General features: G+C 36.4%; 2 long non-coding RNA genes across 2 annotated transcripts; one reads left to right on the top strand and one right to left on the bottom strand.

The window, feature by feature from the left end:
* Positions 1–484: 484 nt before the first annotated feature.
* On the top strand, positions 485–9,376 carry LOC122276454. Its single transcript, XR_006228855.1, has 3 exons — positions 485–567; positions 8,880–8,995; positions 9,098–9,376. It is a non-coding gene; the product is annotated as an uncharacterized LOC122276454 (long non-coding RNA).
* Positions 9,377–21,441: 12,065 nt separating this feature from the next.
* On the bottom strand, positions 21,442–23,451 carry LOC122276452. The gene is made up of 3 exons (XR_006228853.1): positions 23,055–23,451; positions 21,984–22,052; positions 21,442–21,878 (listed from the first exon to the last, which is right to left on the bottom strand). It is a non-coding gene; the product is annotated as an uncharacterized LOC122276452 (long non-coding RNA).
* Between the last annotated feature and the right edge of the window lie 597 nt (positions 23,452–24,048).

Below are 24,048 nucleotides of genomic sequence, written 5' to 3' on the forward strand. Positions count from 1 at the left end.
CCCTCCCCTATCTCTACCTCTCTCGCCCTTGCCTGCACCCAGCCACCAGCCACCAACCACCACGAGCCATCGTGAACAGCACCGCTGCACGTTGCCGACCAACTCCCTCCTCTCCCTTGGCTCCTCACTCCTTCCAAGTTGCCTATCTCCTTCTCTTCCCGATTTCTATCCCTGACAGCCCTTGCCGCCACTAGCAACCAAACAGGCCACCATCATTCAACCTTCGTGAGCCATCAGTAAGTCCTCTCCTCCGCCTCTTTTTCTCTCTGTCACTCTCTCTTGCTTCGACTTCTCCCTCTTCATCACGTTCACCTCTTCTCGCAGCACCTCTAGTTGCACAGAAAGTGCTGATCACCACACAGGGTGGCTCCTCTGTGTTCAAACAAGACAGCAAAGGCAAAGCCACAGATTTATGATTATTTCCTCCATGCCATTGCAGTCACAAAGAGCCTCCATGACCCAGCCAACCCTTCCATCCTGCATAGTAGTAGCTGTTTTTCGTCTCAAGCCTACTGGCAGCTTCACCATCAACAACCATCCAAGACATTCTCAGCCCCTAGATTTTTGGTCTAACACCTATTTCTCTATCTCTTAGATTAATAAGCCCACTTTATTAAATAGTATTGAGCCATAAATGAAGCTTATAAATCTTTATGATTGTGTTTGGAGTTGGTACATAAACGATATGAGCAGATTTATATATTGAATGTGTTGGTTTTAATGAACTAAGAAAAGTGATCTGAAGGTTGGGATATTGTGGAGCTATATGATTGTGCTGGTTTAGTTTATGTTGAGTTAAGTGATAAAGGGGTATGGTACAGATGTAAGCTTGGTTGGGATTGTGGAGGTTGGGAAATTGTGAAGCATGATTATAGTATCGATTGAGATTTGTGAAGGTACGTGATTATTTGGCTTTGTGTACATTGAGTCTAAATGGATGACGAATTGAATATGCGTGTTCTATTTATTGTTAATTGGCATATTGATTGAATATAATGATTGTGGGGCTTGGGATGGAAATTGAGTTCTAAGTGAAGCATAGAGATTGTGAAGTATGGGTTTGTGTTGGTTGTTCTATGTGGAGTTTAGTTGGACTTTGTATTGAGTATGTGTGTTGTATGCATTGCCAAGTGGCTTATAAATTGAGTAAAGTATTTGTAAGTGTTGGATGGACAGATTTTATGCATTTTGAAAGTAATATGAGGTTTATATGATTATAATTTGTGTAATGGGTTTAGTTTATGGGCGCATATTTATTTAGTTGAAGTGTTGGTAAGATTTTATTTAAATGCAATGGTTTATGAATTTGAACGTACATGAGGACCATGAAGTCCAAGAATTGGACAGATTTGATTATGTTAGGTGTGCCATGCATGAAGAATGGATTGTTTGATGGATTGAGGTTGGGTTCAAGTGATAAATGAATAGTGTGTATATTAGTGTTTATGGTATTCATTGGACAGATTTTTGTATAAATATGTCAGTTACGATAAATTATATGGAAGTGATGTATAGATTGAGAATTTGTTATGGGGTATGTGTGTTTGTGTGAAAGAAGCTAATTAAGCCTTTTGAATTGTAATTGTGTTGGATTGATGTATATGTGGAACAAGTATGTTAGTATCTTTTATGAATTTAAGCTGTGTATATGGAAGATTGGAGTGGAATGACACTTATTAAAAAGAAAAAAAAAACATTGGAGTGGAATGATACGAATTGGTACTAAATATTGAAGTGATGTTGGTTGGGATTTAGTTGTAGGCTTGTAAGTAATGGTTGGAGGTTAAAATGAAGCATAGGAGCTCACTTTATTAGTTAAAAATGATGTTAGGCCTTTAGGTTCATGGTCTAGGCACTTATAAAAAAAAAGGGTTCATAGTCTAGGCTTGGGATTTATGAAAATGGCTATGCTTCAAGGATTGAATGATGACTTTTACAAGTAAAATGAAATGGATATTATGAGTACCTGGAGGTGTAAGTTTGTACAATTTTAAAACCTTTAGTGCATGATGTGGTTCTTACTTAGTGTTCGACTTATTTTAGTTGTTTTTATATTTTTATATATACCCCAGGTGACAAAAGGTTTGTAGGATACATTAGGTGAGAATGTTGTCCAGGAACGTGAAATTGATAATTAGACTTGTGGCATTGAGAAAGGATTTTGATTTTATCTTTTAAGATTCAATGAACTCTTTTTTGGCGATGTGTAGAACATGACAAACTATTTTCTTTCTGTAAGTGCAACTGAATAATTCTTAGTAGACATTTGCCATTATCAATGGCAAGTCTGCTTGAAGTCCTATCCTTAGAGAGCACTCACATGTTTAGAATCCCTAAAAGTGCGCCTCCCGAGACTCATTTCAGGAGGCACTACAGTTATTTCTTACTGAAAAGAAAACCAACAGTTTATTCTTGTATATCTTAAGAGTTTAACTACAGATTAGCCACTGTAGCGCAGCTAGAAATCCTAAACAACTATCTCGTCTGAGTGCTCTCTACCAATTGCATAGTACTGTAGTTTATGGTATATTTTCTTTATATAGGAGAGATATATATGCATTTTTGAATTCATTTGATTTTGACAAACCGAATAGTGTTCTCCCTCTCTTTTAATTTGGTTGGTTGGGGAAAACTTATGGCATGACTGTTGTGCTGGTTCTCTCCTTTTGTGAAAACTGAGGTGATGCTACGTGCCATTTTACAAATTTAAAGGCACTGTAAATAGCTTTAAAATTATGTCAAACAATGGAATTGAATTGGAGACCTTCGTTTCATGGTGGTTGCAAGTTCATTTGGAATTGTGATTAGTTTTAAGTTGGTACTTTCATGCTTCATTTGTGTGCTTGCTGAAATATAATGACCTGTATTGTTGGGTGGCTTACAGAGTACTTACACTACTAGGGCTGAGCAGAAATCCGAAAATCTGAATCCGGCTCCGGCTCTGCTCCGGCTCCACTCCCCCTCCGACCCGACTCGTCGGAGTCGGAGTTTTTTTCCCCCTGGAAGTAGGAGTCAGAGGTGGAGGTGTCCCGACTCCGACTCCGACACACTGACTCCGACTTCAATTAATCATCCTACTTCGACTTCCCATCCGACTCTGACTCCGACTTCTACTCCGATTCCGACTCCGACTCCGATATTATGCATATTTTATAAAAATATGTGTTATCAATATATTAACATCTAATAAATAATAATGTATAAACATTATAATGAATAATATAAGTTAATATAGTTACTATAAGTTAATTTACATTACTAATTTACTATAAGTTACTATAAGTTAATATAGTTACTATATAAATTACCATACCTTATATAGTTAATTTACTTACTAATTTACTATAAGTTACTATAAATTACTATACCTTATATAGTTAATTTACATTACTAATTTACTATAAGTTACTATATAATAATATAGTTACTATATAAGTTACTATATATACCTTATATAGTTAATTTATATTACTAATTTACTATAAGTTACTATATAAGTTACTATAGCTTATTTTATATTTTACTTTACTAGTTTACTATAAGTCAATATATAATATATAGTTATATATATACTATATATATTAAGGGCTTATATAGTATATAGTTACTATACTATGTATTTTTTATGCATTAATCATATATATTTATTTGTTTTATATAACTATACCTTATATAGTTAATTGACATTACTAATTTGCTATAAGTTAACTATATAATAATATAGTTACTATATAAGTTACTATACCTTATTTAGTTAATTTACATTACTAATTTACTATAAGGTACTATATAAGTTACTATAAGTTACTATATAAGTTACTATAGCTTATTTTATATTTTACAATTTACATTACTAGTTTACTATAAGTTAATATATAATATATAGTTATATTATATATAATTATAGATTATATATATACTATATATATTAAGGGCTTATATAATATATAGTTACTATACTATTTATTTTTTATACATTAATCATATATATTTACATATTTTATATAACTATACCTTATATAGTTAATTTACATTACTAATTTACTATATAGTTACTATACTATAACGACGTCGTTGGACTCTGTTTTGGTTGCCAAAACTGAGTTAATTTCAGTAAAACGGTGCCGTTTTGGAGGTAAACGGTGCCGTTTACTTCAGTCTGTACTGAAGTATTAAGACCGGTTTTATTCCCACCCCCCCTACTGAAGTGAAGTCTGGCATATTTGATTTCTGATTAGGGTTTATACTCCAAAACTTTATACTGCAAACTCAGCCCCCACAAAAGTTGAAACGGCACAGCGGCAGCCCTAGCCTTCGACTCCCTCAGCCACCACGAAACGGCGCAGCCCCAGCCTCCGACGGCTTTTCTGGTATCTCCTCTCTCTCTCTCTCTAGTGTTTGATTCATGGATATGGGTTTGAAATCCGGTATCTCCGAGACTCCGACGGTGCCACGATATTATTTTTGATTTCTCTTTTAAATACTATGGGTTTGGTTGTTGATTGTTGATTTGTTTGTTGGTTGGTGATTTTTGATTTCTCTCTCTCTTTTATCTGCTATCGTGAGGCCGGCTAATATTATGCACTAGATTTGTTGTTTCTTTTTTATTTTTCCCTTTTTTGTTGAATTTGCAAACTAGCAATTTAAGGATGCAGTTCAATATATAATTATATATAATATTTCTCATTTTTAAAAGACCGGTAGGTGTTGAGGATGCAGTACGTATGACTCTGCAGTTTCCTGTTGGAGTAATATTCCAGGTGTAGTTGCCGGGCTTTGGATTCCTTTCGGCTAAAAAAATGAAGATAAAGGATTAATTAATAATTAGTTTGTTAGATGACAATAATAATTACATGAATATATAGAATAATATTAAGGGATTAAAGCTCAATTTCTTAAGCTTTTTAACCAAATTACATCGGCATTGCTAATATTCATTAGAAGAAACTTAAATCTCAAATTGTAAATCATTATCTTTCACACATCGCAGTGAAATCACAATATTTATTAGCAGCTTATAATTACTTATCCAACACTCCTCCAGATATAAGCTCTAGAATTTGACATTAAGGGCTTTCAAGGTTCATTTTTTTCTGAATATTTTTGTATTTTAAAGCCATAGGTGAATCCGGCTAGCTACTATAGTCTATGTCCACTAAATAAAGCATATTTTTGTTGGTGGCATATTTTGGTTGATTTACTTGAGTAATCTTTACATTAGTTCATGAATTTATTTTGTTTATGTTTATCTTATTTGTTGTGTTCTACAGTTCTAGTTATTAAATCATGGATATGGAAGGCACAAACACTCCTACATCCACAGGTGCATCTTGTCCTAGCATTCCAGCCCCAGAACAACCTATTGATATTCCCAGTCCAATAGTTGATGAGTCTAGCGGACCAATAGGCTCTTCGGTAGGCACTCCTAGTGCCTTTCATTCTACTCCTCGCCCTCCACCTGGTAGTAGAAATCCTAAGAATAAGTCTGAGGTATGGTCCCACTTCACAAGAGTGCCTGATTGTGATCCCGAATAGCCTATAGCTACTTGTAACCATTGTCATAGGTAATGGAAATGCCATCCCAAAAGGCAAGGCACTTTGGCCTTGAAAACACATCCAACTTTGCCCCAAAAACCGTAAGAGTAAATTGGACAAGAGTCAAACATTCTTGGTCCCGGAAGCAAGAAGCGAAGGAAGGGAAGGGGAGAAGACCTTAGGGATGGCCAAATATAATGAGAAAAAAATCCAAGCTGCCCTTGCTAGGATGGTGATAGTGGATGAGCTACCATTTAGATGTGTTGAGGGAGAAGGGTTTCGGGAATTTGTTAAAGCCCTTGATCCAAGGTTTCCTATTTCTTCTCGATTTACCGTAATGCGTGACTGCATGAGGGTATTCTTGAGAGAGAAGGATAGTTTGAAGAAAATGTTTTTGACCAGCAAACTTAGAGTGTGCTTGACCACCGACACTTGGACTTCTATCCAAAATATTAATTATATGTGTGTGACCGCTCACTTTATTGATAATAATTGGAAGTTGCATAAGCGGAGTAGTACTGTTACAGATTATAATCCCTTGGATTTTTTGATAGAGTTCCATAAAGAGCATACAACATCTTTGATGGATTGTAAGTCGGAGTTAGAGCGGTATTTGTTGAAGAACATTGAGATTCCTACGGGGAGTTTCGACATTTTAATTTGGTGGAAAGTCAACTCCACCAAGTATCCGATTCTTCCTCTAATGGCAAGAGATATCTTGACCATTCCTATCACCACCGTTGCATCTGAGTCAGCATTTAGCACATGAGGCCGTGTCCTGGATCTGTTTAGGAGTTCTTTGGCTCCTAGAACTGTAGAAGCTCTTGTGTGCTCGCAAAATTGGTTGAAGTCTACTCCAATATACTTGAGTCAAAATTATTCGGAAGCCATTGATGATGCAGAGAGCTATAAGCTAGACTCAGGTAATGTATTTAGAGATTTTTTTAAGTTGTTATATGAGTTGATTTTAACATTTTGTAATACTAATTTCTTATATTTTAACATCTTAATGCAGAATTAGCCAATTCTATGGCCAGCATACTTTGTGAAGAGGATTGACAATCTTGTTTCTGGTATCTTATTTCAATTTTACTTTCTTTATTTTTATTAATTTATATGGTATCTTATTTCCTTACTAATTTTGTTCTTTTTTTTATAGGCACAAGTTGAAAAATGACATTTTTTGTAATTTGTATTGGTTCTATTATTGCAAGTTGTAAATTGTAACTTATTGATGTTGGAATTAGAACTTGTTGATGGATGATGAGACATGAGTTGATTGGATAATTTGGGAGGATAGATGATGGAATCTGGATGGGTTAGATGATTGGTATTTTTGGCTCTATGTTATTTTGTTTGTTGTTGTTGTTGAAATGACAATAGCATGGGGATGCTAGATTTGGTTGTGTTTTTTTAACTTGTAATTTTGAATGAATGATTTTAGGTGGTAATTTTGGTTATGTATTTTTAATTTTAGGTTGTAATTTTGGACCTTTGGTTATGTATTTTTAATTTTCGATTTTAATTTTGGTTATGTATTTTTAATTTTAGGTTTTAATTTTGGTTATGTATTTTTAATTTTAGGTTGTAATTTTGGTTATGTAATTTTAATGTGTGTATTTAGTTTTAATTTAGTTTTTAATTTTGGTTGCACATTTGAATTTAGTTTTATTTTTTATAGTGATGGATTTTGAATTTAGTTTTATTTTCTAATGTGATAATTTTGGTTACATAAATTAGAAATTTCAAATTATATTTAAAAAAAAAATTAATATAGAAGTCCAAATCCGATTAGAGTTACAAATTGTAAAATTGAAATGTTAATTGGGTTAAGGAAAAAAGTCTAAAAAAAAGTCCAACTCCGACACCGCTCCGACAAGTCGGAGTCGGAGTCGGAGTAGAGTGGGGTGCAAGCAGAGTCGGAGTTGGAGGTCGGATTTGGCCTCCGACAAAGTCGGAGTCGGAGGAGGCCAAATCTGACTCTGGTTGGATCGGTGCTCAGCCCTATACACTACTTTGGATTGGTTGATCTTAGTCTCTTCTCATGGCTTAAAAATAAGAAGGGGGAAAGGAAAGGAAATTTGTTGTACAGATATAGATATAGACACATGGTGACAACAGCAAGATCTAAAACATGATCAGCATCTACTTCCATGCTAGTAAACCATGTAATTGCATTCCTTCCTAGATGAACCCAAGTGGATAAGTATTTTGTTGACTTGAGTGTTTGGGTGACAATTAATTGAGTTCTTTTAAGATGAAATGTCAAAATCTACTTCGATCTGGACAAAGGAAGGTGAAGGTCCCATTTTAGGATGCAGATTTGTCATCCATGCATGTTCACAGATTGGTTAAATTGATAGAATTTGTATGTTTGGGTTTCAGTACAAGCCAACAAAGCTAATTAAGTGAAACTCCAGCAATAATAAGATTACAATTTCCCCTTCAAATTAACTCCACAAATAAAATCATAGTTAAATATACGAATTTTATTTATATGTTTTACATAACTTCATGACTTCAAACTTATTTTTGAGCTTGTTCTATGACCCACGAACCAAAATGGCCATGAAAGGTTGAGTAATCTCTACAGACTCGATATGTACTCTGTATTTAAAATAGTCGGATGAGTTGGATCGTCGTTGCTTTTTTCTTTTTTCTTGGCAGTTGGGTAAATTCTATATCACCTGAAGAAATGCATCTGTTTAAGCAACATCTAGTATCTTGGAATGAAATTAGATTCCAGAAAAGGAATGGTACAGCCCCAAAAAAGCATAGTACATTGATAGTATATAAATTACAGTAGATGGAAACAATCTAGGAGATAGCATGAATTGTGTCTTTTTCTTAGTCAATTGAGTTTAGTTGAATTGTTGAGTATACTAATTACTAGGAGAACCACCACTGCCTAGTACATGACATCCTTTATGATTAGGATTGTTGGAGCAAAACTTTGCTAAAAATACATAAATTAACTCTCTCTCTATCTCTCTCTCTCTCCATATTAACTTTAATTTTTCTTATGCATGCTTCCCCGCTATATATATTATTTTTAGATCAGACTTTACAAATTAGGGGTGATTCAAACTCTGTTTCTGATCATCAATAATTTTTTTTATTTTTTATTTTTTATTTTTGTAATCTCTCTTTCTCATGCTTTGTTTACCATATTAAGGAATTCGATCGGTTGATATTTAATTATTTGCTTTTAGTATATAAGTAAAGGGTTTCTTAGAATTAAAAACCAACTTTAAATAATTAAAGACCCTATATATCTCAATAATCTTAATATGTAAAAACTTATCTCATCATGATCACTAGTTAACTGATCTCATTTTATATAGAGAGCTACCTATCCATGCACTCCTATCAATTATGATGATCAGGATTGGAGCAATTATGGAGGTAATTCCAAAGTTATAATTTGGGTGTGAGGGGAAAGCATATAGCAATTATGGAGGTAATTACTGGTCTTTAATGGAAAAACTTTTCCCGTTTCTCTCCCTTCCCCTTTCTTATGGTTGTTTCTGAATCTTTTGAAAAATAACCCCTTGATTTGCAGGTTATGGCTCTACAATGGGCGGCTACAACTCTAACTATGGATCTGGAACTACAGAGGATTCACTGAAGATGTTACTCTTTTATGCAAAGATTTTGATTGGATCTCAAAATGTTCATTCATGTTATGTATTTAGATAGCCACAGTATTTGTATAACTGGAATGATTTTAAGTATGGGGATCTGTTCTTGTATTTGTTTTAGTCATTTATAAATACTTTGATGGCATTTATTTCATGAAGATGTGGTAAAAATTATTGTTAAAAGCATTTGTTGAGGATCATCTATATTAGTTGAATGTGGTGATTCTTAAGAGTCAAGAGTAGGGGCAGTGTCGATTGATAGTAATTATGTTCAATGTGTTTTCCAAAAGCTGCAGAATAGCCCAACATTGCAAAATAACCCAAAAGTTCAAAAAGTTGAGGCTCGTTTATATTAGTTGTTCAACAACGAGCGTATCTTATCTTAATGTGTTTTCATGGAAGTTGCACGACTACTCCAAAAAAGAAAACAAAAGTAGTTAACAAAAGTGATTCCTAATGGAATGATGCCATGAGAAAAATACATATGGCCTGTTTGGGCATTGAAAACCAAAACACATTCAACAGAGGTAGGATAAAATCCTGCAACAAACAAGGTACATAGCTAAAACCCAAGACAACATGAAGACATGAACAACTGCTACCAACAAACAAAAGCAGCAAAAAGCTACAACTCAACTTACGCAAACAACAATAATTGAAGTGCATGATTAAACATCCCAATTTCAATAGCTAGAGAACAAAAACCATAAAAGAAAACTCGCGTGAATTATAGATTATATGATCATAATCGAGCAACATAACTACATAAAGACTTTGCCTAAAGTTTACAAAGTCGATTGAATTGCACAAGCTATTTTCATTACACAGGTTGATTTAACTACTTACAATTTACATACATGGTTTTCATCAAACCATGTGCACAAGTTGTTTCCATTCAAAGACCATCTAATCCATACAACATGCTTTTTACATGGAATTTATCTGAACTAAGAAAACATTATTACAAATGAGACAACCCTGTCACCCAATACAAACACAATAATTTCGCTTTTCTTTTTTCAGATTTGTCGCTATCTCTCTCTCACTTTATCTTCTATTTTCCAAACATCATACTCGTTTTGTAATATATCATCCCACATCTTTCAAGTCTTATTATCTCTTACACAAATGTTCTCCTTTAACAAATGAAGTATATCTGCCCATATTAAGAATTCACACATCGCATCTCCTTACACAGTACAAACTCCCAATTAACATGAAGTAGATACAATCAATATTTTTTTTTTCTAATTGTGAAGTACATACAATATATGAAAAAGAAAATGATATTCATACAACCTTTTTCATAATCATGTTTTAAATGAATGGAACTTTTATAAAATAATTTATAAAAGTAACATCATTTTATAAAAATATCCACAATTTAAAATATGATTGTACGAAGAGTTGTAAAATATTTCAAATATATATTAATTTTTGAATTGCATATCTCAATTTTTGAATTGCATATGAGGAAAGGTAACAAGTTTCAGGACATATATATTATGCTTTCATGCATCTTTAATTTATAAGTTGCTTATTGCAAAATGACGTTCCCAAAACATACTGGAAGAAGCTGTGACAACAAAAAGTTTCACTTTCATGACATTGTTGAGGTTTTTAGTGTTTGCTAAATTTGGTTTTAAAACAAAGGGTTATGTATGTTAATAATTGGAAAATACATAAGATTTATCTACAAGATTATGGTTAAAGTAAATAGCAGAATATTTTGGTTTTATTTTTCCATTATTTATTGCTCTATCTCCTTCATTGATTGGTTCTTCTACTCTTCCATCCTGTTCTAGGAAAGCAAGCTACTGAACCTATGACCTAAACAAAATTAATTAGCAAATATTTCATATTTCTTGGAACATGCTTATTATATTTTTTGGGTTTTAATTATAGAATATTTGACTAATATTATTTTTCTGTTGCATGTAGATCTACATTTCGGTTGGCGAAGAATCTCTGCTCAATGTAAGCCAAACTCTTAACTCACCCATGGCTCTTGCTTTTACATGTTAATTTTGTAGCAACCCTTCCCCATAGGGTTAGGAATGTTACTTCCATTACTTTACTTCACCTCAGGTGTTAAGAAATGCCATAATTCTTATTAAACTAGTTTTCTTAATGTATCATATGTTAAGAAACCAAAATAATTAATACAATGTCCTTTATATAGTCATAACAGAAGGAAGCAAATCCTAAATACTGTGTAGGATTTTTATTAAGGCATGATTAAGTCAATGTCTCTAAAAGACAGGTCCAAGACACCACTAGATTGAAAAATGCTCTGCTAGGGTTTCAAAGTTTACGAACGAAGGTTACGTTACGCCAGCTGCATGGTAGCCCCTGATGGCTCGCCGCCTCTGGCAGCCCAGCCCAAATCTTTCGCCGATCTCGTTTCGGCGGTGCCACAGCCACTTCCAGAGATGGAGGTTCCTTTACGGCAGCCAAAAGTTTTAGATGGTGAACTGGTTTTCACCTTCTCGGCGGAGGAGATCGAGAGAATGGCCCAGCCTTTTCATTTTTCCATCGTCTTAAAGTTTCTCAAGCAGAGACCATCTTTAGATGCGGTGCGATCCTTCATACGCAGTCGCTGGGGGTTGTCTTCAATGCCTATGGTTTTGCAATGCAACGCCCGAGACATGTTTTCATTCGGATGACAAACGAGACAGATTATAACAAGGCTCTGTCCAGGGAATCGTGCGATATCAATGGAGTTTTCTATAGACCATTTGCATGGACACCGGACTTCGATGAAAATTTTGAGCCTCCATGTGTTCCGGTATGGGTATTTTTACCGGGTTTACCACCCAACTTCTATCAACCTTCAGTTTTGAAAATGCTCACTGCACCTATTGGAAAATTCATAAAATGCGATAACTCTACACTTTGTGCGACAAGAACAGATGGGGCTTGGGTTTGCCTTGAGGTTGATTCATCTAAGGAGCCAATATCATTTTTCTGGATTGGCAAACCTGGGATTCCAAGTAGTTGGCGGCAGGAGGTTGTGTTTGAGACCTTGCTGGCTTATTGCCATTTCTATAAGTGTCAGGGACACAATTCAAAAACATGCCGTAAGATGGGGGAGCCACAGAAGAGGATGAAGGGAGAGAAACAGTGGGTTAAACAAATTGAGAAGCATGAGGAGGGTGCGGTAAAACTGACGGAAAAGCAAACTTTGGAACCCTTAAAGGAAATGGAAAATTAGAGACGGGAGTGGTTCACCAAGAGGGGTCTTCCTCTCAAGTCCAAGTTTCGGTTCAAAGCGAGAAGGCTCAGGAAGAAATCCAGGTGCAGCCGATTATGCAGTTGGTTATGGTCTCGGATAAAAAAGTAGGCGAGACGATGATGACGCAGGAAATTCCCTCAGAAATCTAGGCTTCTCATGACATGCCGTTGATCCTAGTGGAACAGAATTTAAAGGATGCAGGGGCTATTCAAGTGGAGGATGTTATTGCAGATATTTGTCTTACAAGTTATACGACATCATATGAGGAACAATGTTTGAATAGAGATGTGATTTAGAAGTTTCATGAAGAGATGACACCTATGAACCAAGGTGAGAAGGGACCTGATGCGGACATGGACCAGTGTTTGAAGGTTCAAGAGACTATCACGGAAGTGGTTTTGCCTAGGGGCCATTCCGAGGTGAAGAGGTATGAAGGGACGTGTTCTTTGCTCATTGAAAATATGGTTGGGCATAGCATGCATGAGGTTTATATAGAAGAGGTAAATGATGACGAGGAAGCTATTAAAACGAGAGAGCAGGAGCTAAATAACGAAGTCCAATCAGATCAGGAAATAGAGAAAGACAGTTTTAAGGAGGACATGAGAAAAGAGTATTGCACTGACTCAGAACAACGACCGCGAAAGTCCATGGGCAAGTTTCAAAAAAGGAATTCCACTAGGGTTGTAATTCGTCCCTCAAAACTTAATCTATGATCAGTCCTATTTTATTTTGGAATATTAGAGGGGTCAGAACTTCCAAAATTCAGATTAAGAATATTATCAAAACTTATAAGCCTAGTATAGTTGCTTTGGCTGAAGCGTTTATGCGTGAGGAAAAAATCCCTTCCTTTTTGGGTCAATGGAGGTATGAGTTCTTTGCTACTAATGAAGCACATAATGGTAAAATTTGGTTGTTGTGGAACTCGAACGTTACAATTCATTTTTTGGGAGCTTCAAATCAATTTATGACGGTAAGAGTTGAGGAGCAAGGGTTTCATTTCATCCTTACGGTTGTTTATGCTAAGTGTAATCAGCTAGAAAGAAAGATGCTTTGGGAGAATTTGGAAGCTATGGATACTGGAAATCTTCCGTGGATTCTTTGTGGTGACTTTAATATCATCAGAGACGATTCGGAAAGAAGAGGTGGTCATCCCCGTCTTTTTGCAGTGATGGAGAATTTCAATCTTTGTCTTCAAACTTGTGGGTTGTTGGATATGTGCTTTAAAGGTCCGCAAATGACTTGGTGCAACAATCAAAGCGGCTTGGCTCGTAGTTGGGCAAGGTTAGATCGTTGTTTTATTGATTCTAATTTACTTAATTGTTTTCCTAATGTGTTTTACCAGGTTTTGGCTTGCACTACGTCGGATCATTCCCCTCTTATTATTAAAACGGGGGAGAACCCCTTCAGGTATGGTCCTAGTTCTTTCAAATTTCAGTATATGTGGACTGATCATATTGACTTTCTTAGTTTGGTGAAGGGGGTTTGGAATCAAGAGGGGCATGGTTCTGGGCTTAATAATCTTTCTATTAAATTAAAAGGGCTCAAGGTGGCTCTTAGAGATTGGAATAAACGGGTTTTTGGTAGGACTAAGGAGAATATTTCTGAATTAGAGAACCGTATTGAAAATCTGGATAATCGTTTTCAAGCTAGGTTTAATGAGGAAGGTGAAAATGATCTCCTGACTTCCAAATTGGAATTGGATATTTGGATGAATAGGGAAAACACTCGTCTTTCTCATTTAGCCAAGAAAAGTTGGTTATCTGATGGGGACAATAACTCTAAATTTTTTCATGCTTATCTGAATACTAAAAATCAACAAAGGGTGAGTACCATGTGCATAGCTGATGGCACTTCTTTTAATACTCCTTTTGATATTCATAAGGCTGCTGTGGATTATTTTAATTTGTTTTTGGGTCAAAGTGACACTCGTGAGCTTCCTAACTTAAGTGATTTGATTCAACCTGTGATTACTGAGGAAGAGAATATGGAGTTGTGTAGTTCCCCTTCTATGGAGGATATTAAGCTTGCGCTCTTCAGTATTCCTATTGATAGTAGTCCTGGTCTGGATGGTTTTGGCTCTGGTTTCTTTCGAGTATGCTGGGATATTGTCAATGTAGACCTGTTGGAAGTTGTTTTGGATTTTTTTCATAATAAGTCGCTTCCCAGGTTTTATACGGCCTCTTCTATTGTTCTTATTCCTAAAATGGATAAACCCACTAGTTTTGACAAGTTTAGGCCTATTAGTCTCTGCATGGTGGTTTATAAGATTTGTGCAAAAATTATAGTGGGTCGCATGACTAAGCTTCTTTCTAAGATGATTTCTCAAGAGCAAGGGGCTTTTCTTCCGGGACGTAGTATTTTTGAGAACATTAGTTTAACTCAGGAGATGGTGCACTCTATTCATAAAAAATCAATTGGTGGTAATATTATGGTTAAACTTGATATGTCGAAAGCTTATGATAGAGTGGACTGGAATTTTTTGTTACATGCCTTGGTTTCTTTTGGTTTCTCTCCCCATTTCTGTGAGTTGATTAAGGAGTGTATTACCACTCCTTGGTATTCTATTAATATGAATGGTACTTCCATGGGTTTCTTTAAAGCTGATCATGGTATGAGACAAGGAGATCCTCTCTCTCCCTACTTGTTTATCATTATGCAAGAGGTGCTCTCTCGTCTTCTTAAGCAGTCTTTCAAGCATGGAAAAAATGGTCATTTTACTCAAGCCATAGGTACCCCTATTATTTCTCATCTTATGTATGCTGATGATATAGTCATTTTTGCTAATGGTGGTCGGAGGTCTTTAAGGAATCTGATGAAGGTTTTGCAGCTTTATGAGAATTGGACTGGCCAAGTTCTCAACACGGAGAAGAGCGCTATTTATTTCTCTAAAAGGATCCTGACCTACAGAAAGAATTCTCTTCTTTGTCTCTCTGGCTTTTTGGAAGTCTCTTTTCCTTTCAAGTATTTGGGTATGCCTATTGTGGTGGGTAATTGAGGGTCTCTGATTTTGGTGAGCTTCTTGGAAAAGTAAAAAAGAAAATCACAAGTTGGAAAATGAAACTGCTTTCTGCGAGTGGTCGCCTTATTCTTCTTCGTCATGTTCTGTCTAGTATAGCCATTCACCTTTTTGCTGTTTTACATGTTCCAAAGGTAGTGATCAAAGCTCTTAATAGACGTTTGAGTTCTTTCTTTTGGGGTGATTCTGATGGCAAAGGGAAAAAGAAATGGATTTCTTGGACTCATATTTGTAGACCTCCTGATGAAGGAGGCTTGGGCATTAGGGATTTTAGCGATATTCAAGAGGCTTTGCATTGGAAATTGGCCTGGCGTCTCATTAAAGGCAATTCTTTATGGGCTCATTTCTTTAGAGAAAAGTATGCTAATGGTAAACATTTATCCCTTTTGGAGCCCACTAAGGGAACTCGTTTTTGGAAGTCGATTGCCAGATGCATTCCGAAGGTTCTAAATAGATCTAAATGGATGGTGAGAGAAGGAAATATTTCGTTCTGGTATGATAATTGGGAGGAGGGGGGTCCTCTTCATCGCAATCATCCTATTTTGACAAATCCTGAGTTGAAAATTAAAGAGTGTTGAATTGAAAATGGGTGGGATATCACTCTTCTAGAAAGGCTTGTGGGTCATCAAAAAGCTTTTGATTTGTATAAGTTCTTGGCTAACAGAAAGGATGGTCAGGATGGCTTAATCTGGTTGAAAGCAGATGATGGAAACTTTACTACAAAAAGTGCTTGGGATTGTATAAGGGTTCGCGCGCCTTCCTTAACTTGGGCTACTTGGATTTGGCATAATAATCTCCCTAAGAAAATTTCCATTATGATGTGGAAGGCTATTCACAATTGCTTGAGCGTAGATGAGAAGATCAGAATGGCTGGTATCCCCATTGTTTCTAAATGCAACTGCTGTTCTCGGGGTCATATAGAGGACCTGAATCATGTTCTTTGTTCTAGTGATTTTGCTAGACAAATTTGGCATCTGGCTGCGACTCACTTTGGTGTTTATATGGGGGTTTTCCAAACTTGGAAAGAGCAAATTAATTTTTGGTTCCGGCGCGCTAGCCAGTCTTCACAGCTAAGGATTATTTTTGGGCTCATTCCCTCTATTATTTCTTGGAAGATATGGGATAGGAGATGTAAAACTAGATATGAAGATAAGTATTACACGGCTGAGGAGGTCTGGCAGGCTATTAAATATTGGATTAGGAATATTATGCAGTTGACTATGAGAGTTTCCAAGATTTCCAACAAGGACGTAGATATTCTTACTCGCCTGGATATTCCAGTTTTATCAATGATCCCGAAGAAAGTTAGAGTGGTGCAGTGGACTTGACCCCCTCAGGATTGGGTGAAACTGAATATTGATGGCAGGTGCAGGGGGTGTGATTCGAGATGCAGGTGGTAAGCTTCTGGTTGCTTATTCTGTTTTTCTGGGACAGGGGTCCAATAATTTTGCTGAAATGAGAAGCTTAGTGGAAGGGGTTCGTCGTTGTTATCAGCTTGGGTTTGTTAGGATTCAGATTGAGACTGATTCTCAACTCCTTGTCACTTGGTTCACTAAAGGAACATGTAATATTTGGTACTTAGAGGATTTTTGGGATGAATTACATGCCTACCTTTCTTGCATGGAGTATACGATGAAACATATTTATCGTGAAGGTAACGCTGTGGCAGACTATCTTGCCAAGCAAGGTGCTGGAGGTTCGAACATGGAGTGGGTAGGGGATCACGGTTTGCCAAGTAACCTTAGGGGTCTTCTCCGTATGGATAGACTGGGCATTCCCTATCTTCGTACTTCGTAGTGGCTTTTCCAGGTATGCTTTTGTTTTGGTTCGCATTACTTTATCCTTACTTCTTGGTGGTTTCTTTTGCAGGTGCTTCCTTTTTTTCTTAAGTCTGGTTTTGGGTCTAGGAGTCATGTTTTCCTTTGTACTTTGTTTGGGTGTCCTTTGTTTTTTATGCCTGAGTTTTGGGTCTTTCTTCTGTAACCCCCAGGCATCAGGTTATAATCACGGTTTTCTTCCGCCACAAATGAGGGCTATTAATAAAATTAGGAGGGGGTCACTCATGGATATGTGACCTTCGTCTCTTTAAAAAAAAAAAAAAACAGCTACTTTTTGCTCTATAACTTGTTCTAGCCTGCTGACCCGTCCCCATCGCCATCAATACATGGGATGTCTAAAACACCCTATGTATGGACTGGTCATTATTTTACTATTGTGTCTATTTCGTAATCATATAACTTGTTTTCTCACCTCTTAGGTTTCACTTTCAGTCGAACTTAGAGGTATCGCAAGGTATGCATTATTTGGATCTTCTCCTTTTGTTGTGTTTGTAAGATTGGGAGCTGGTGTTTATTGCCTTGACTTTACACTAATGAGCTAAAAAAGAATGCAAAGTAGTAATGAACATCAATTTGGATTTCTATTATAACTTGACTTTTTCAGTGGTTTGGAAATCCACTTTGAACATATAGTGTTGCTTTGTCTCTTTATTTCTCATAATGGTTCATTTTTTGCAACATGCAAGCATACAGCACCTACTCTGCAATTGATGAGCGTAGTTAGAAGTCAATTTGTTTCAATTTCTTACTTGTGCAAGCATATGGCACCGTATCTCACATATCAATTTAATATTGCAGTTAGAAGTCAATTTGTTTCAATTTTTTACTTATTAAAAAGAAAATTGTTTTAATTTCTTGCTTGTGCAATTGCTTTTCTGAGCAAGAACCTATAATTTGATTTGGATGTGTATTATATTTCTTATGTGGTTTGTTCTAGTGCAAATTTGTTTTCTTTTTTATATATTTTTAAAATATTTTCCGACGAGTACACTTGTCCAGAAACAAGTTTTTTGCCATTTATGACTATTTTTGGTGATTAATTATTGACAAAAGCAACAACCCATTGGCAACTCAAAATTGCCGACAATGTGTAATTTCGAAGATATTTGCTCGTATTTCCAGCGAAAGGCTCACCGGAAATGGGCATTTTTCTTGTAGTGTTAAACCTTTATTTGAACATGCTCGTTGGTCCAATCCCTACAACCCTGGGCCATTCAACTAATTTGGAATCTTTACACTTTAGTTGGAATAAAATCAATGGATCCATTTCTCCCAAAATAGGGATTTTGAAAGATTTGACCTATTTAGACTTTTGTTCCAACATGCTTGTCGGTCCAATCTCTACCACTCTAGGCCATTTAACTAATTTGGAATTTTTAGACCTTAGTATAAACTATTTAAATAGAAGCATTGTCTATAACGAAGATAGCTTGTTTTCGCTACGACACGATAACCTTAGTCATAACTTTATTAGTGGAGAAATACCCATTGCATTTGGGATATAGCCTGTGTATCGATCTTGGATCTTAGCTACAACAATCTTACGTGCAATATTCACCCTTCTCATATTTTTATACAAGTAATCGACTTGTCACACAAATCCTTGAAGGGTCGAATCCCAAAGGTAAGGTTAACAAATGATTAATGCTTCAGGATTGTGTATAATGATTAATCACAAAAGATAATTAGACTTGTGGCATTGAGAAAGGATTTTGATTTTATCTTTAAGATTCAATGAATTCTTTTTTGGCGATGTGTAACACATGACAAACTATTTTCTTTCCATAAGTGCAACTGAATAATTCGTAGTGGACATTTACCATTATCAACGGCAAGTCTGCTTGAAGTCCCATCCTTAGAGAGCACACATATCTTTAGCATCCCTAAAAGTCCATTTTTCTTTCCATATTGGACATTGTTCTTGTAGATAAGGTGAATTTAGGGTTTTGTGAGATGGATATTGTGGCTTAGGGCAAGGAGAAAAATGCACGAGTGTGTTTTCATTTGATATAAAATATGCAAGTTTAATAGTAGGATTTCTGAGGAAGAGCTGAAGCAAGTTTAACGGTAGCATTTTTTTATGTGAGTGGTAGACTGGAACAAATTCATTCCCTATTAATGAACATGTTTTGGATGCTCTCCTTTAGCTTCCAGATAAATCTATATCCATCGTTCTGTTCATTAAATTTATTTTTATATGTTTCTTTGTTCTTAAAACTGAACATCATCAAACGATTCAAACATGTTCTAGTCGTACCACACAATCAACAGTCCATCACATGTGAAAGGAATTGCTCGTGATAGTTGTCGTACACAAGCAATGTTTTGCATCAATAAGGAATGTTGTAAGCGTGAACGACGTAAACTCGAAGCCTGTCTCTCCGACTTCCACAGATTCAAAAGACTGGTATCCACTTTTCTTGAATGAATTAAGTTAATTCACCAACAAAACACGAACGAAGATGCTTCGGATGACATCCTCTCCTCTGTTGTTTTGTTTTTAGTTTTTGAAAAGCAAGCCACTGATATCAAGTAAACCAGTAAGAATCATATCAATGCAGAAACAAGATATCACTATTGGCATCTAGTCATTTACCGAATCTTTGTGTGGGGCTTATCCTCAACTCCTCTTTCGAAATATTAGAAAACAAGGGAGACAAAATCAAGATTCCCTGATATTGTCTCTGTTTTGAGAGTACTAAATTATTAGTTCATATTTGTCTCCATTTTAAAATAAATGTTGTCTTGATGGAAATAACGATTCTGTACTAGTTTTATTGATTATTGCCAATTATTTGAGTACTTGTATTTGGAGGTAAAGCTTATTATATTAAGGAAGATGTACTAATTAGAATCAGTTTCGGTGTTGCTTTTGCTTTTACTTTGACTAGTACTTAGCTTTTCAATTCAGTGTTATTGGACTTGTTCAGCTGTTCTCGTACCTAGCTTATTCATTAATTTGTTTGTTCTACTTCTATATCATTTTGAATCTCAGGTGTTTTAAATACTTAAATATTTTGTTAGTTTCATTACATGGAGATCCCTTCTCTTAGACTTATAAAATGGTGGATTCAAGTTTTAAATATAAATAAATTAATATTCATCCACGGATTTCAAAAAAATGCTTTAATCGTTTAACTTCAATGTTCCATGAATTTGTAGCTTCTTACAACAGTTACCACTGAAGAACCTGCACCTCGACTCAAGGCTATCTTTAGCTTTATTGTTCCCGATAAGAGGTCTGGTAAGGTAAGAAAAATATTTGTATTTTTTAGTCTGACCAGTTAATACATTTGGATCATGTTATTGCTTTGATGCACTTTGATAGGAGTTATTGGTACTTTTGTTGGCAGGTTGAACTCCAATAGTAGCATGAGTATGCTGGAATAAGTACAAGCCTTGGGTTGACTGCCAATCCAATTGTGAACTTTTTTGGTGTTGTTGGAAACAATGTTGACAGTGTAACTGTGTAAAATGACTTCCTTTTCTCTTTAATGAACAATAATTCGACCAGTCTGTTGTAATTGAATGCTATATGCTCTGCTTGCATGTATGTCCTGATATGCTTTCCTTGAAAAATGACATGATGATGTTGGTGAATTCAGGAATGATAAAGGGGACGCCCTTAATGCTTCATACTACCACACTGTAAGCCCATTGAAAAACACAGCTGATGGTGCAGAGCTGTCGCATAGTTTTTTTTTTTTCCTATTTTACATTCTATCCGAACACGTGAAATGTAATAGCTTTTTTTGGCATCGATGATGTGATATGTTATTTCTCAAGTTTTGGTCACTCTGCAATGTGTGAGAGGATCTATGATTGAACGTTGGATAGGCAGGCTATTTATCATTTACAATTTATTATAACAAAGCATAAGCAAGTAGTTCTCGATGAAACTGTAGAAGTTCCATTGCATCTACGAGCTACTATCACTCTGTAAATCCAAGTTTAGGGTGGGGAACTTATTCAGAACAGTAATGCCATGAAGAAGTGGTACTTGCTACCTTGTTTGAGGGGCAGTCGGAGGCTCTTCGACAATAGCAGTCCAAGGGAATTCAACTAAAAATTCCTGCTCTGTTTAATAAATGCTAAGTGGCAGACACCGCAAGAAATTAGACCAAGAACACCAAACGAAAACACAGTCCTCCATATTTTCATCACAACAGTTGGAAATTTATCGGAACCAAAACATCATAAGTTAATTGTTGTCCAAGTACAAACAGAAAACATAGGGGGAGTACCATTACATTTGGTCCATTCAGAAACCATATAGAACATACCCATCTATTTACATGTTACAATTTATCCGAATTAAGCCAAAACTATTACAATAGATACAATCCAGTACAAACACAATAATTCTCTTTTCCTTTGGAAGAGTTGTCTCTCTGTCTCTCATTTTATCTTTCCTTTTTCGAACTTCGTACTCGGGCCACAAGATGTCATCCCACATCTTCCAAACTACGTTTTCTCTTGTACGAATGTTCTCCTCTAGCAAATGATGTATACAACAAGAAGTACTTCCATTGTGCTTCGAATAAAATACAACTACTTCAACCAACAAAAAAATGTAGGTGACTCGTGAGTTTTCATGGCTCAGATGCTAGTCCCTGCATTTAAATGAGCATATCTGTGAGTCCATTTTTAGCCACCAAGAGATAAGACTTGAATTAATACTTCACAATTTGGTCGCCAACAAAAACTAGCTGACTCACTATCTTCCTTGGGTATGAATACCAAAAAAAGATTAGCTTTTACTTTTAGTTGCAGACCTTGATAATTTCCTGGATCAACAAAAGATCAACAGAACAAGATTAGGCAGCAAGCCAAAAAAAGCAAGAAAAATCATCTCGTCCATACATAAAAATTTTGCAAATAGCACAACCAGTTCACAATTGAAGGGGGTAAACTGAGCATATCTCCTACATTTGTGGAAGTGCACTAAATAAAAGGAAGGGGGTATAGGAATAACAATTAATCTCTGATAAATGTGCAGTTCAACTCTGTCTATGTTCGCCAAATGCAAATGTTCTTGAGTAACAGAAAAAGGATAAAGAAGAAATCCTCACATTGTTATTATTAAATTCTTGAAAGACTTGTTCAATCTACCTGTATCTTTCTCTTAATTACCACATATGCTTAGATCATAAAAATGTATATGTGCGTGCTAAGAGTCTTTGGTACAGCTTGGTGTCATTTAAGAGTCAAGATGACTGAGCGTAGTGCTTAATAGTAGCTATAATCCACAGTAGAAAGGCATATTGAAATTTTTTTTAATACAAAATTAACAAGGTACTTAAACAGCCATTGGGAGAGCTCGGTACAATCTCTCTAAAAACATAACCAATTGGGCATTTATCAACTTTCACATAAGGAAACATGAGCCATTCTTTTCTTCTTTTCTCTACATCTAGCACCTAAACCAAAGCTAATAGCAATTGCAAAAGTAATAGACACCCAAAAGCAGCAGGTAAAGACATTTTAGTGATTAAAGCAAACGAACCTTTACCCATACTTGCTATACATAAATGCACAAATCAGAAGCTATGATTAAGACTAGAACCAATATCTAATGGGTTTTGCAACCTAGTGCTCAAACAATGCGACAAACTGCTCAAAGAAGCGACAATCAGGAAAACACGAAGGAAAAATACCCTAAGTCCCAAAATTTTCAATACCCATCTCACAAAATCCATATCACAAACAAACTTTCGTGGCCTCCCTTCACCTCTCTCAGTACACAAACGGAAATAATAATACAAGGAACAAAATATCTCCAACATTACCTGGGAAGCTGCTGCTGGGCAAAGGGTGGCCAAACAAATCTCACCAACTGGGGAAGAAGAAGCACGAGTGCATGGGCGAACGAAGGGAGGTGATCATCAGCCACGAACTGGAGTACTAATCTGCAGAAGAGAATCCACGAACTGGAGACCGCGGGGCTCTAGGCAAAGGGGCGAAAGCAGGGCGCGAGTCGCTGGGTAGAGGAAGGGGTGAACGCGGGGAGTGAAATTTCGAAAATGCGTGTGGGTGGGAGGAGAGGACGGGTGAATTTCAAATGAGTGAAACAGAGAGGGAACGTGCAGCTGTGAGGGAGAAAGGGGAAATTTACTTGGGCCACCTCATGCGTGCAAAGATGCAGCCAAATAGTGGCTGTTGCGTAGATTTTTTCCTTTTTTTAATTTTTCCTGCTGAAACTAGCATTTAAAATTTTGAATTTCGAACCATCCACCGTATATATTGAACCATCCCACTCCCGCATCCCCCTCCCTCCTTCCCGTCACCCAGCACCCTCGAGTGTCGCCGTCCCTGTTGTCGCCCAACACCGGCGACTCGCCGGCCTGCTTCTGTCCATTGCCACCTAGTCTTTTTTCCCCACAGTCCATTTCGAACAAAAGGGAAGAGTTCACGGGGACCACTCGTCGCCTAGCACTCGCGTTGCCCTCCCTCCACCAGTGCCACCGCGCGACGCACCTCGAGTCGTCGCCGTAACTCTAGTCGCCCAGCATCCGCGACTCGTCCACCTCCCTCTGCCCATCGCCACTCAGCACCTGCGACTCCTACCTCTGTTTCGCCACCCATCTGCTCAGTAACAAGAGCTAACTCCACATTATTAAGTTCTTTGTACTGAGAGAGGTAAAGTTTGGGGTAGATTTTATCTTTCAGAGATGGGTATTGGGCTTAGGGCATGTAGATATAGAGCTCCATCTATGGTTATTAATGAAAATGTTAGTGAGTTGCAGAAAATGCTTTCTTGAAGTTAATGGTTGCTAGTGATGA

Source organism: Carya illinoinensis, chromosome 9, assembly GCF_018687715.1.
Source record: "Carya illinoinensis cultivar Pawnee chromosome 9, C.illinoinensisPawnee_v1, whole genome shotgun sequence".
Lineage (NCBI taxonomy): Eukaryota > Viridiplantae > Streptophyta > Magnoliopsida > Fagales > Juglandaceae > Carya > Carya illinoinensis.